This window comes from Mustela erminea, chromosome 15 (genome assembly GCF_009829155.1).
Source record: "Mustela erminea isolate mMusErm1 chromosome 15, mMusErm1.Pri, whole genome shotgun sequence".
Lineage (NCBI taxonomy): Eukaryota > Metazoa > Chordata > Mammalia > Carnivora > Mustelidae > Mustela > Mustela erminea.
Genome location: NC_045628.1, coordinates 61,381,469 through 61,395,156, shown reverse-complemented (window position 1 = coordinate 61,395,156; position 13,688 = coordinate 61,381,469). Strand labels below are relative to the sequence as shown.

The 13,688-nt window shown below is 43.9% G+C and overlaps 1 long non-coding RNA gene across 1 annotated transcript; it reads left to right on the top strand.

The window, feature by feature from the left end:
• The first annotated feature begins 3,447 nt into the window (after positions 1-3,447).
• LOC116574441 lies at positions 3,448-11,987 on the top strand. Its single transcript, XR_004279313.1, has 4 exons — positions 3,448-3,557; positions 3,980-4,066; positions 11,126-11,298; positions 11,678-11,987. It is a non-coding gene; the product is annotated as an uncharacterized LOC116574441 (long non-coding RNA).
• Positions 11,988-13,688: the final 1,701 nt, after the last annotated feature.

The following is a 13,688-nucleotide window of genomic DNA, read 5'->3' as shown; positions in this document are numbered from 1 at the left end:
TCTTTGGATATACACTGCCACATTTCCAACCAGAAAAATTCAAATATCTTTACATTTCCCCTGAACAGTGTATAATACTTTTTTTCCTGAAGTTTCTTCTAAATATGTAATTATCTGTTTCATTGTTTAAAACATTTGCCAATTTAATAGACAGAGTTGGGGTCTTCCTTTAATTAATTATTTTTAAATAGTTATAATTTACATATGGTAGAATTCCTCCTTTTTAGGACACAGTTCTATGAATTTTGACAAACATATACAATCAAATAACCGCCACCTCAAACCAGACAGGTTATTTCTAATATTGAGAAATTATGTGCTTCTTGAAATCAGTCTCCTTATTCTTACTCTCAACCCCTGGGCCTCTGAACGTTTTCTGTCCCTATATGTTCTCCATAGCATTTTTATTTCTCAAGCTTCCAAATGGAACTAAAGCCAGCCATTAGCAACTAGCAACTAGCTGCTGCTGTTTCTAATGTCCTCCGCTGCTCCTTCAAAAGCCATGTTTTCTTTGCTGACGACCAACAGATCAGTCTCCATGTCAGCAAACCTGAACTCCAGCTCCAGACACAGGGAAATTCCTCCCGTGAAACTTGGCCTGACTTCAGTCGGGCCGACATGCCCAGGCAAGCCTGACAAGGTAGAGGAGCCAGCAGGAAGGGCGGCCCGCATGGCATGGAGTGCCAATGACACAGGTATGTGCATGTGTGTGTGGGGGGGGTATGCACACACACAGGCATCGCAGAGTCCCAACATATTTTTACAGGTTTTATACATCTCCAGTGTCAGTAACACACTGGAGAGGAGATAAGCCAGCAAGTTCTGAGAAATGATCCTCTCTGAACCTTTCCTCTCTGTCATCTGACTGCTGAATAGTGTGAGCGTGTGGTCTGCGGGCAAGGACTGGAAGGTCTGGGGAGGGATGGCCCCTACTGAGTCAAAACGCAACATCAACACCTTGGGGGAGATCCAAGGCCTGAGAACAAATTTCAGAAACATATAAGGCGCCAAAGAAATGTGCCTTTAAGCGTAAGGTCTGGAGCAGCTAGGAAGGTTTCTCATTTTCATCATTTCTTTTAACATCCATGTTCTCCCGTGATCCCTCTCTTCCCGCTGCCACACATACATGGCGTGGGCCACTTTCCTGGTTCGCTTAAATACGGTTGTAAAGAAACCTATCTGTGGTTTTATGTTACCCCGTCGGAGTGCTGTCTGTGAATACAGAACATAAAAGGGGATAAATTGCCTAACTTAATCTACCCTTGAGGCTTGCCACATTGAAAAGATAGAGCATGGAACTCGGGTCTGCCCTGGAACAGCTGGAAGACGAAGAGATTGCAGTGTTTAAGGAAAACTCTGAGTCTCACCCGATGCAGAAAACTCTCCGAACTACCGCTGTACCTATATAGAACATTTTATCTTTGTCAAGGCCCCTCAACATGTATGATTAATAGCGAGTCCTGGAAGAACATTTGTAGCTCTTATCAATTCTTATCCTGGAGACAAGTGAGAAGGAAGGTGGGAGAAAAGGGCATTTGGTCAGCTTAAATTCAAACCCACAGACACGCAGACTTCATAATCCGCCTTGGTCTGGAGTTGATCACTAAAGGCTACTACCTCAAGCACAAAATACCTGAATTGCATGTCACACAAAGAAGTTGCCTTATTTATCTCATGAGTTTTGTTTTGTTTTGTTTTGTTTCTCTTACTATGCCCTGGTTACTGGTTTATCAATTAGACATTTATTTAGCAGTCCACACAGAGCGGGGCATGACATCTTTTTGGTTTATTTTGCTTTTTTTGTTTTAAAAACCTGCATAAGGAAAAGTTAAAATGGAGAACCTTCTTATTGGCTAACTTGGTCCTTCATTGAGAAAGGCTCTTCACTTAGTCCAGCTTTCCCGAGGTGGGTGCCATGAGGGCTCCTGGTTTGCCAATCACTAATTTAAATGGTGTTTCACTGCGTCTACACCCAGGTCTGTCTCTCTGCCTCTCTACACACAGGTCTGCTGTTTGTGGCTGGCACTGTGGACTCACTTGAATCTGTGGCTCGACCTACAGGAACAAATTGCAGCGCTGGAAGCAAACGATGGACATTTTCATCACCAGCCTTCTCACAGGTACCTACTAAGCCCTGGGCTACAAATGTTCACCAGTAGGGGAAAGGCTCTGGTTCACGGTGCCATGAGATTCCAGTGATGCCTTGGGCATCGCCTGCCAGTACCCAGCCATCTCCCATGTGCAATGTGCCAGCCTGGTGATGCTGAGTTGACACCATGATGAATAACCAAGTCTCTTCCCACGAGAGTTCTGGAGCCGTCCGTACTCTGTCTTCTCCTGGGCTCCAGCTTAGTATGGCCTATGTGAGGGAGTCAGGGCGAGCGGACCAGGGGCTGCTGCTGGTTGATAATGGTAATGAGTCAAATGCGGCATTTGCTTCATAGTGGCTCCCCTCTACACATCCTCCAAATCATCAGACCTCCCCATACACAGAAGCAGACGTGCACTAAGATCAGCTACTTTCTGGAGAAAACGAGGAGATAATAACAAATAGCAAAATGTACATTAAAGTAACATCTGTCCCTCTATCAGGCCCTGTGCTAAGTACTTTACACTCATTGTTTCACACAATCCTCCCAAGAACCCTATACAGACTGATGTTGCTGCTGCCCCATTTTGTAAGTGGGAAAACTGAGGCACAGAGGTTAAGAAACGTACTCAGAGGAGCACATACTCAGTAAGTGACTGCATCGGAGTCCACGCCTATTGTTGACCCCCAAGCCCATGCTCGGAACCAGACTCCCTCTGCACCCTTTTCCAGTCTAGGAGCCCCATAAAGCATTCTGAGTACGAGAATAGTCACATGAGGTCGTGTGGAGTTTTGACGAGGAGACTCCAAGGGAGAGCCCAGCTCAGCAGGGACAGAGAACGTGGGTGTATCCCTCGTGGCCTGCTGGGACCTCGTCTAGGTCCATTTGTTTTTATAACCACAGGTACTGCACAGTCATTTAAAAACATGTGCTGGCCAGGGCGGAACGTCTGATGGCAGCCACCGGCCGGGCGCTGGCAGCATTCACAGAGGGAGCAGATCGGGTGAATGTGGGTCAGCCCTTCCAGTGCAGAAGGGAAGGGAACATTAATTTTTAGTGAGAACGATGAGGAAAGCAGTTCTACAATGTTTTTTACAGAAATAGAAACCAGTGTAATAGAAGCCGGCACTACTACTTTAGAAAAAGAAAGAGCAGCGCAACAGGCAGGCAAGCCCTTGGCAGTGACCGCCAAGCTCGGAAACCGGTCAGATTTAGTTTGTTCCCCTAAAGAGGTGCAGACCCAAACCACCAAAGGAAGGTAAGTGATAACACACAGGGCTGCAAGTCTGGGCCCCGGTCACCGCAGCAGATGCGGCTGTGTCTCACAACTGCCACACAACTCCTAGGTCACGGCTCACAGGGCACATAGAAACAGTTCCTCCTCCGCCCTGGTCCCTGCCAACAAAGACCAAGCCAGCTGCAGGCAATCACCAGGCAACCGGCTTCTAACCCGGCCTCCAGAAACCAGTAAGTAGAGATAATGCTTGATTTTACTGTAAAGCCCTCCTGATTCTCCAGGGACCTGTCCCAGAGGGAGGACAAGGCTTTATGAGAAGCAGAGTCTGTCTCTCTGGCCCCAGAGTGTGTGCCCAGAGCTGGGGAGCCAGGCCTCTATGCTGAGCGACTGCTGCACCTAGTGGTGCACTGTGCAGACTTCCTCAGCATCTGGAACTTTCTACTCGCCTGACCCCATTATTACTGGCTCCTGCTTGATTTTAGGGACATTAACCTGCCCATATGGGCCTTCTGGGGCCTTGCTGGTCAACTTGAGCTTACAGCCTTCTTAGAAGAATGCTTTGTGGGTTTGCCTTTCTCATGTTTTTTTTTTCTTTCTCTTTCTTTCTTTTTTTTTTTTTTTTTTTTGCCATTTTCTTTCCCTCCTTCCCCAGACTTCCCTCCACCTGGTTGGAGCACAGGATTTTAGCTTTTCTTAGGATCACTTTACCAGCTGGCCAGCCATGACCTGAGAATATGTGGTAAGAGCCTGCTTGCAGGTCACAGATTCAGATCTGGGAAAAGTGCCCAGGCTGTCCCCTCTCACTATCAACAGGTCTTGCTCATTTCTTTTCTTTAAGAAGCAGCAACACTTCTGTACAATCACAAGGGTGGAAACCAAAGCGCAACTTATTTTATTTATTTATTTATTTGACAGAGAGAGAGAGACATCACAAGTAGGCAGAGAGGCATGCAGAGAGAGAGGGGAAGCAGGCTTTCTGCAGAGCAGAAAGTCCAATGTGGGGCTCAATCCCAGGACCCTCAGATCATGACCTGAGCTGAAGGCAGAGGCTTTAACCCACTGAGCCACCCAGGCTCCCAGCCCGACTTATTTGAAGCACACTTCTCTGTATGGTTGCTTGTCCTTGCTGCCCAGCCTGTGAGCTCCAGCTCCACTCTGTGCTTTTAAACATAACTAGTGCTGGCCCCCCACCCCCACCTACAGCTAGAAGATGCTTACCAGGACAAGTGGATTCAAGCACAAATTACACACGTGCTTGAACACACGAGTGAGCACGTGCGTGCTCTTCACCAGTTCCCGTGGCTGGCTTCTGTGGCCAGCTGCACTACTACACAGGGACCTGCTGTAAGCAACAAGGAGAAGGTTTTATGAAAAGGGTCATGTTCTACCATGGAAATCACCGCATGACAGGCAAACTTGCTCTTACGGATTATTTCTACTGCAGAAAGAATTAGGGATATGGTTGAAACGTGTTTTGGCTCAGAATCAAAAAGCAAAGTTTTATGTCCTTTTAGCTTCAAGCTTCTTAAAGATCTTTCTTGCACAATCACACCTTGTAGAACTTTGGTGAGGCTCATATCGCATGAGGAAATGTGTGAGAGATTGCTTTGTAAACTGGAAAACACCACTAATAAAAGAAGCCATTGTTGTCATGCCTTTGTTCTGAGGCAGGAGAACCAAGGCCTAGAGAAGAAAAGTAAGAGTTAAAAATCACCCCCGTCTCAGCTGCTGGGAGACTAAGTTGGGCCCCTGTGGGTCCTTCCCTGGTGTTTGTCCTGGAACATGCCGCTGGAAGGGGTGGGGACTCAGGCCATGCTGCTCTCATTAGTGATAAAACGGCCAATTCCACAATCAGCTGTGCTAGAACTCGGCCCACAGTATTTGCCTGAAGCCTGACTCTCATGGCTAGCCCTCCACTCATTGGAGACAGAGAGCAGTGTTAAGACCATGGACCATGGGACCAGGCTGCTGCTTGGGAGGCAGTTTATCTCTGTGTCCCCCTAACTTGGTAACTTGAAGCAAGTGACATGACTGACCTATCTGTGCTTAGTTTACTCAAACATAAAATGGCAATAAAACACTACCCATTTCCTACAGTTTTAAAAATAAAAGGAATAATACACGTTAAGTACTTTGGATATTTTCTGATGTGTCGTAAGCTCAGTGTAACTATTAGTCCTTTCCAATAAAATATTCTATTCTAATGAGGGTGCCTGGGTGACTCAGTCGGTTAAGCATCTGCCTTCAGTTCAGGTCATGATCCCAGGGTCCTGGGATCAAGTCCCACGTTGAGCTCTCTGCTCAGTGGGAGTCTGCTTCTCCCTCTCCCTGCTGTACCTGCTGCTTGTACTCTCTCTCTCTCTCTCTCACTCAAATAAATAAATAAATAAAGTCTAAAAAATAAAATAAAATAAAAAATGAAGTGCGTGTATGAGCGCCTGAGTGATGCAGCCGATTAAGCATCCAACTCTCGATTTTGGCTCGGGTCATGATGTCAGGATCTTGAGATTGAGCCCTGAGTCGGGCTCTGTGCGCATGAAATCTGGTTGAGATTCTCTCTCTCCTTCTGCCCCTCATCCACTCATGTGCTCACACACATGCTCTCTCTCTCTGAGTGCATAAAAATCTTTTTAAAAAATGTTCTAAATTGTGGGAAGAGATGGAAAGAGGCGGATTTTCTTTTAGGCATCATGGAGAATGGAGTTTGATGTGGCTTCAGGAAATCCAATCTCTCCTCAACCTCTAGTATATAGTGTTGGGACATGCCTAGATGGCTTAGACAATGGGCTCCAGTGGAACTAAAATGATAAGCATGTACATGTGGATGCCTGGAGATGCAATGATGACTTCTCCTCCCCCTGGGGGAGCTTAAGACTAGATGTAGACAGTTGTGACTAAATCCAGCCTCCTCTGCCAACTGCTGGATGACTATAGACCCTTGGCTTACCTCCCAGGGCCTCACTTCCTAGACTTTGCAGTGGGAGAGCAGTAGTACCAAGGTCATGGGATTTGGAGCAGTAGTACACATAGTAAGTAGACTAGTGCACATAGTCAATTCACAATAGATTTTGGCTCTTCTCATTATTATACCACCATTCACCACTCCGTGCCTTTATGATTCAGAGTTTCGAGAAATTACATAAATTACTCTTTGGGGGTCAAAGTAGAAGAGCACAAGAGCCAGATAACTGTAACCTGACATCCTATTTTCTGTTGACGATAAGGACAGGAAATGCCACATCATCATAACCAGGCTGTTCGTTCATACAGTGTGACCATATCTGTAATCACCAATTCATGTCAAACGCTTTGTGAATTACAGTGAGTTGTTCATGAAAGGCCAATCCCCCTTAGACATCCCTTAAGTTTCCTTGACAAACCAACCCAGTAGACATGGGGGAGACTCATCTTTGTTTTCAACATCAGGTCTGGAGTATATGAGGAACCAAACCAATGTCTACTGATTCTAGTCACTGTGAAGTGCCACTTTCAGTTTTGCTGTGGTTAGCCCACCTTCGTCTTTGAGAATTGCTCATCAGAATATTTGAGCAAACTCACAAATGACAAGAACTGAAAATGCCAAGTGATTTTAATTTTTTAAAATAGCTCCATGGGGCTGGTGACCTTAGTCAGGTTGGCCATCAAGTTTTGGATCTGGCAAGAAAAGTCATAAAGTGAGTCAAACGGACAATGTGGAAAGGATGAGACAGCATTTGTTTGTTTGTTTGTTTTTTGTTTTTTGCTTTTTGTTTTTTCTTCTAGCTTCTTTAGCATCAGAGCTGCCCCAGCAGACAGGGTATTTGATTTCTGGCATGCTGTGAGGGTCCCTGGAGAATGCTGGAAAGCAGAATGGGCTGCCAGAGGCAAAAGGCTGGTATCAGTAAAGTTTGCACAAGATTTAATAGTACTGGAACATACCCGCCCATTCCACTTCTCCAGTCTGATAATCCAGGACAATTAAGGGAAAGAGCCGAGATTTTGGTGGCTTTTAGCATTTTTAAAGTTTCATCTGGGCAAACCCAGAAATGTCCATCAATGTTATCCAGACCTTACCACTGTTTATTTTTGAGACTCCAAGATTAAACTCAAGACTGGCCTAGCACAGCAGATATTTTTGCCTTTGCCTGAGAGAAGACAAAAACGTGAGAAGAAAGAGGGTCTCTGGAGAGGCTGGATTTCCTTGAGTATCCTCTGAAGATTGTCAAGCATCAGACAACAGGACCTAAACCCTGACATTCTAAACCAAGCTATTTCCTTCACAATGACATGTTAATGTAAAGAGGGCAAACGTTTTATGCCTTATTAAGAGAATTATTCAAGCCCAGGAAATAGGAGGGTTAAATGACTTACTTTCCTAAACATACTGCAACGAGAAAGAAGATTTTAGATATCACGCAAAAAATGTAGCAAAAAGTGCTGAGTTGGCCCATTCCATTCCATTGAATTGTTCGGCAATTATGGTCATCCCCAATGCCCCAGAAAAATAAAGCACATGATGAAACTCCCATCTAAGGATATCAACTGCTATGGTACTAAATAAACGACACATCCCATTTTAAAGCCATCTAAAAGTATATCAGAAGAGGCTGTGCTGAACAGGGACTATAATTTTAACATCATTTGCTGTACACTTTAACTTGAAGCGAAATGTTGCAAAGTTAAATCAATTTTATTTGATCTCACGGGGGAATTTACACTCTTTCATTTGGGATGGATGGACCTCTTGGCACAGTGTAGAATTTATTAAGACTCCTGTCCCACAGGAACAGTTAACTCTTTGATCCTAGCACACTCCCTCCTCCTAGAAGAGTTATTTAAAAGTTACACGTCCCCCCAAGCCCAGCAGGCACAGACACACAATTCCCCTTTCTCTCTTTTTCTGTCTCTCCTTCCCTGAAGTTTCTTAAGCAGTCCCTTCAGCTCTAGTTTTCTTTTTCTAAATTTAAAAATGTGGCTTCTGGCTATAAAAGTCTCCCCCACCTTTAGCAGCCCCCCCTTCCCCTGGGGCTGTTATTGGCATGATGTGTAAATTAACTGGAGTCACTTAGAGCCCTCAGTTAGCTTTTAGTCAAACATTAGCAGCAATGTTTACTCTTGTGTAATCTTCAGTTGTTACTTAATTTAATGCCCGTCAGCATTTTTTTTTTTTTTAAACATGTTCAGCAAACCCTTGGCACAGGCTGTTGGGTTTCTTTCCTCTTCCCCTCCCCCACCATGACCCAAAAATCAAGCTCAACTGAATCTGAGCAAAGGCTTTCTAATATTTTTAATTAGCTAATGCCGCTTGCTCTCTTCTCAAGGAAATAAGAGTTTGCTTTCTATAGCAATCCAACTACATTCTATTCAGAAGCCCTTGCTTTGCAACCCCCATCCCACCTTACATCAAAGAGGGTGAACTATAAATTGTATAGTTTTTGTTTCTTGTTCCTCTGGCAGTTATTTGTGAGTGATGTAAGATGGGAAGCATCCTCAAACTCACATTTGGAAAAGGATGGTGTGGCCCCCTGAGAAAAGTCCATTGAAAACTAACTTTGAAGGTCTGCCCAGTGGTGAGCTAAAAGCTGAACATATCACATCATAATTCATGCACAACTTTGTATCTTTTGAACCTTCTTCCTTAGCTGCCACCACCTCTAAAGTAAATAAATAGAACCCTGGCCATTCTATGGTGTTCTGAAGTGCTCTTCTCCTAATGTGAAATCCATCTCTGTCCAGCAGGAGAACGTCTCTAAGGCTATCATAAAGGCAGAAGGAAATACTGACTTCACGTGGAAAAGGGAGGCTCAGCTTCAGGAGGGAAGCACATTATTAAGGGAAAAAGAATGTAGGGAAAAAATTACTAGAGTACCTTTAAAAGATGCAAAGAGCAGCTCCTTCCTATGTTGCTGCTCTCCATTTCCATGCGCTCTGTACCAGAAAAGTCCTTCTTCGGTCCAGAGGCTCTTGTTAGTAATATCATGCTCTATAATCTGGGTCTTAGTGCCAAGAAGATAATGTTACCTGGAAAGCCTCCTGCTTGTTTGGGATATGTGATCAAAAGAATGCATACACCTAAAAAGGAAAAAAGGACCCTAAGTCAGCCAATTGGGACCCATATCCCATCCTTTCTCCCCTTTCCCCCAAAACCTTGACTTTCACGTGTCATTGTGTCTCAGCTGTAGCTCTGTTTCTTGGTGATTAGAAATCAGGAATCTCTTCCTTACACCACAAGGAAAGGTCCAATTGCTAAAAATCCTAAATGTGGGGGGAGATCCCTACTAAGTCTCACAAACAGCCCTCTAAGAAGAACCTTGAGGATACATGGGACAAGAAGAAAAAGAAACGTAGAGAAACTGGTGCCTGAAGCTTTATCCAATGGCTGCGGATGATCAAACGCCAAAGGATGCACTTTTGCTCTCTCAGATAGGAAGGGAATTCCTGGACTGGATCCACGTAGAGTACATTGCTGGATTTCTAGGAAAGCATCACCAAAGGGCTGAATTATTTGCTATTAACTCAAGCTGCAGCTGTCCTGGGGGTCAACATATCTGTCTGAACTCATGTTACAAGTGCACACTGGGGGCCCATGGTTGGGGGCTGGTGTCACTGTGGGTGATCTCCAAAGCAGCCTGGGAGACACAGGCATCCCTGTTACTGACCACCAGCTCCCTACCCTCCCTCATGCCTACCTCTGGGACATCACCTACCAGGCTCCCAAATGCAGCTGTGGAGCTACACAAATGATGAAACTTCTATAATTTTCTTGAATCACCTGGAACGTGTCCATAGCACAGGGCTACACACTGACAAGGGCTCTTAAGGCTTAAGAACTCACTCCCAGATAGCAGCTCCTCTCCACAAGGAAACTCGCCCCCATCCCTAGGGTGTCCCAAAAAGGAGCACTGCTATAGACTCAGCTCCTACCTTTGCTATGCCCACTGCTAAGTGACCCCTCCGCCCCCTTTGGCACACAAGGTCTGTGCTTCCATTTGCTTTTCAGCACTTTTTTCAACTCCCTCTTCAGTTTCTCTTTCTGGTGCCCCCTTAATCCAACTTGTTCATTTAATAATGAATCGCTCAGTTCTCATGGAGTGGTGTGTGCCTTTACAGCTCCTCAGAGGAGATCACTTGACAAATATAAAATGGAAATTTTTTAGACAAATGTTCCATTTAATTTGAGGTGTCAGCCATAATGATCAACAACAATAAATCCGTTTCTTTTCCGTTAGCTAATCGCATGTGCGTATGTGTGTGTATGTATGTGTGTGTGTGTGTGTGTGTGTGTGTGTGTGTGCTGTGTGACACTCTCTTCCTCTCTTTCTGCAGCATGGCCACTTGCACATTTGTTCACTGCCCCGCTTTCTAGGCTCCCCCAGGTCTGCTGCTCTAGTCAATGAGAAATCAAACAAATTGGCTGAGTTAAGCCATTTCCACCAGTTCATGAAGGGAAAGCTTTGGGCACATTCCCAAAAGGCCGGGCATGTGAGTCAGGGAGGCTGACTTGCAAACCTCCCCCCACACTCAGGGTTTACTCTGTTTATTCTGTCAACCCTGTTTATTCTTTCAACTCTGGTTTCTCAGCAGAATAACTCATCACACTACACCCAGATTGTGGGGACACATAGGAAACATCCAGAAAGAACCAGAGAGAGCACAATCCTGCTGATTCATTCACTAAGCCATTTGTTAGCAAGCTGGTTTGGGGTTTCTCTTTTCCACAATATTTCAACACTTATGGAATTAAAACTGCCAGCTGTTCTCATCTTTAAACAAAATACCCTGAATAATTGGGAATTTAAAATAAGTTTCACTGTTAAAGTCTCTTTCAGAAACATGTCCGACCAACGTAATCAGTTAATGAAGTAACTTGGAAACCCAGACCATGCAAAAGAGACGTGTAAAACGTGAAGAACAGAGTCAGTCAGCACTTGGGAAACACTCAACAATGCACACCTGGTTTCCTAAGGTTTAAAATGTATAATCAAATGACACGTAAGTTCTGAGATATCATGGCCCCGAATGAGAATTTACAAGAGGCTATCAAAAAAAACGAATGATGTGGTGCAGCAGGGAGGCTGTGGAATCAGGCAGAACTGGATTCCAATCCGTTTCTGTGCTTTGCTGTGCAACCTGGAACAAATGGCACGTCTTCACTACCCTCAGTGCTCTCATCTCTAAAGTGGGAATCACAAGAGTCATCCCCCAATTCAGTGGGTCGGTGTGGGGATTCAAATTAGGAAATGTATGTAAAACACTCGACTCACCACAGTTTCTAGGTCATAGTAAGCACTTCCTAGATGAAAACTACTAAGCACTCCTGTCTCACAGTTAATGTCTTTTAAAAAATCGTAAATTTAATTTTCGAACTTAGGAAATAATGAAGACACCACTGGGAAAGTATCTGACTCCCAAACCAAATAATGGGGCAACTTGGAAATCCAGACCACTTGGAACAGATTTGTTAAAGTGCCAGGGACAGGAATCCTACCCAGGTGATGATCAGTAAACATTTATTGATACTGACCATGTTTTCTTCAGGTTTAAAATAAAACATCTGGAAGGATTACAGGATCACTTGGGGTTCTTCCTGAAATATTACGATATCAATGTAAGAATTCAAAACACCACAACTCTGGGGCACCTGGGTGGCTCAGTTGGTTAAGTGTCTGCCTTCAGCTCAGGTCATGAGATTCTGGGTTCCTGGGATTGAGCCTCACATCATGCTCCTTGCTTGACAGGAAGCCTGCCTCTCCCTTTTTCTCTGCCCCCACCCCTGGCTCACATTCTCTCCCTCTCTCTTTCTCAAATAAATAAATAAAATCTTAAAAAATAAATAAATAAAACGACCACAAAAAACAACAATAACAACAACAAATGTTGTTGTTCTAATTTTGTTCAAAGATTGAAATCGTCCTAAACACAAGTATTGCATGTAAAGCAGAGGTTCATAAAATTGTAAAACCAGGATTAAGAAAGATTTTCCAGAAATAGGTGGTAGCCTCATCAACTTCAGTGGAGAAATTTCTTCATCTGTCACCCCATTGACTAAACAGGGAAAAATCACATGCCAGGGAGATATCTTTGTAGCCCTGGGGTGAGACCACCAACCTTTCCATTTAGCCAAATTTAGTTCCATTTAGAATGAAACACTGGCTGACTAAAGAATTTAGAGTCCAATTCAAACAGATCATTACACAGAGGGGAGCTCCCACACATAGAGAAAACTGAGGAAGGCAATAGTTTAAATTTTTTCTTTAAATTTTTCAAAGAGGAGTTTGCAGTGTGGCAATGATTAACCTGTATGGGAGACTTTTAACAGAGTTTACTGAAGCATTGAAATACCCACTGAAAATACATAATTTGCTTTTCTAATCTTCCTTCAATTTTAGTCTAGAAATTACCATTTATCTTAGTATTCTCTCTCACATGGGGCAAAAGAAGCAACAAAATTTATAGAATTCAATAAAGCCCTGAATAGTTCATACTGCTCTCTCATCTAGGTATCAGATATTAGAAAGGAAGGCAACTAAGATATCACTTCCATCCTTGAGAGGAACTCCCTGACCTTTGGGGAAACGCTCTTAAATTGAGCCAGTTGCTTTTCACTAAATGTCATATAAATTGATTTCTAGAGTTCTTAAAATTCCATGCTCTGTGCTGTAGCTGTGCAGTGCAATAATACACACACACACACACACACACACACACACACACCCCTAGGTAGAAAGAAAAAGGGGTTGAGTGTGTCTCTGGCTTGCTTTCTACAGTCACTTACACTTTGCCAAAACAGAGCAGAGTCATATAGTAAACCCTTAGCAAGAAAGGGGGCACATCTCCAAATTAGGGAAGTTTGGCTGCAGGTGGCTATGGAAATGCAGAGTTTAAGGAAACTTAGCTTTTTGTTTATTTTATTATCTTTCCTGAAACCTGTGAGCTTAGCCAGCCTTCCCACCCCGACTTTTGGGAAACACACCTTGAGGCCTCCCCAGCCTCCTGGCTCATGCTGCAGAGTTAAGTTGTGATGGACAGATATCTAGTAGTTCTGATTCAGTCTAAGTGTCAACATATAGATGTACCTTGCCCTCATGTTAGATTAAAATGCTTGGACACACAGGCTCAAGTGTTGTTGCATTGTTGACTAGTTTTCTTGAAAGAAAGAAAGAAAGAAAGAAAGAAAGAAAGAAAGAAAAGGAGAAGAAGAAGAAGAGGAAAGAGAGAAAAGAAGAGATGGGAAGAGAAGGGAAGGGAAGCCATTTTCTACCTAATCCTGGTATAGGGCTCATGCCTACTCTTCTGACACAATCAGGCTTCTCTATAGCTTGGCAAAAAAACTTCACTGAAATGAAAGAATGTGTAATTTACACTGGCTGTTCTGGCCATTT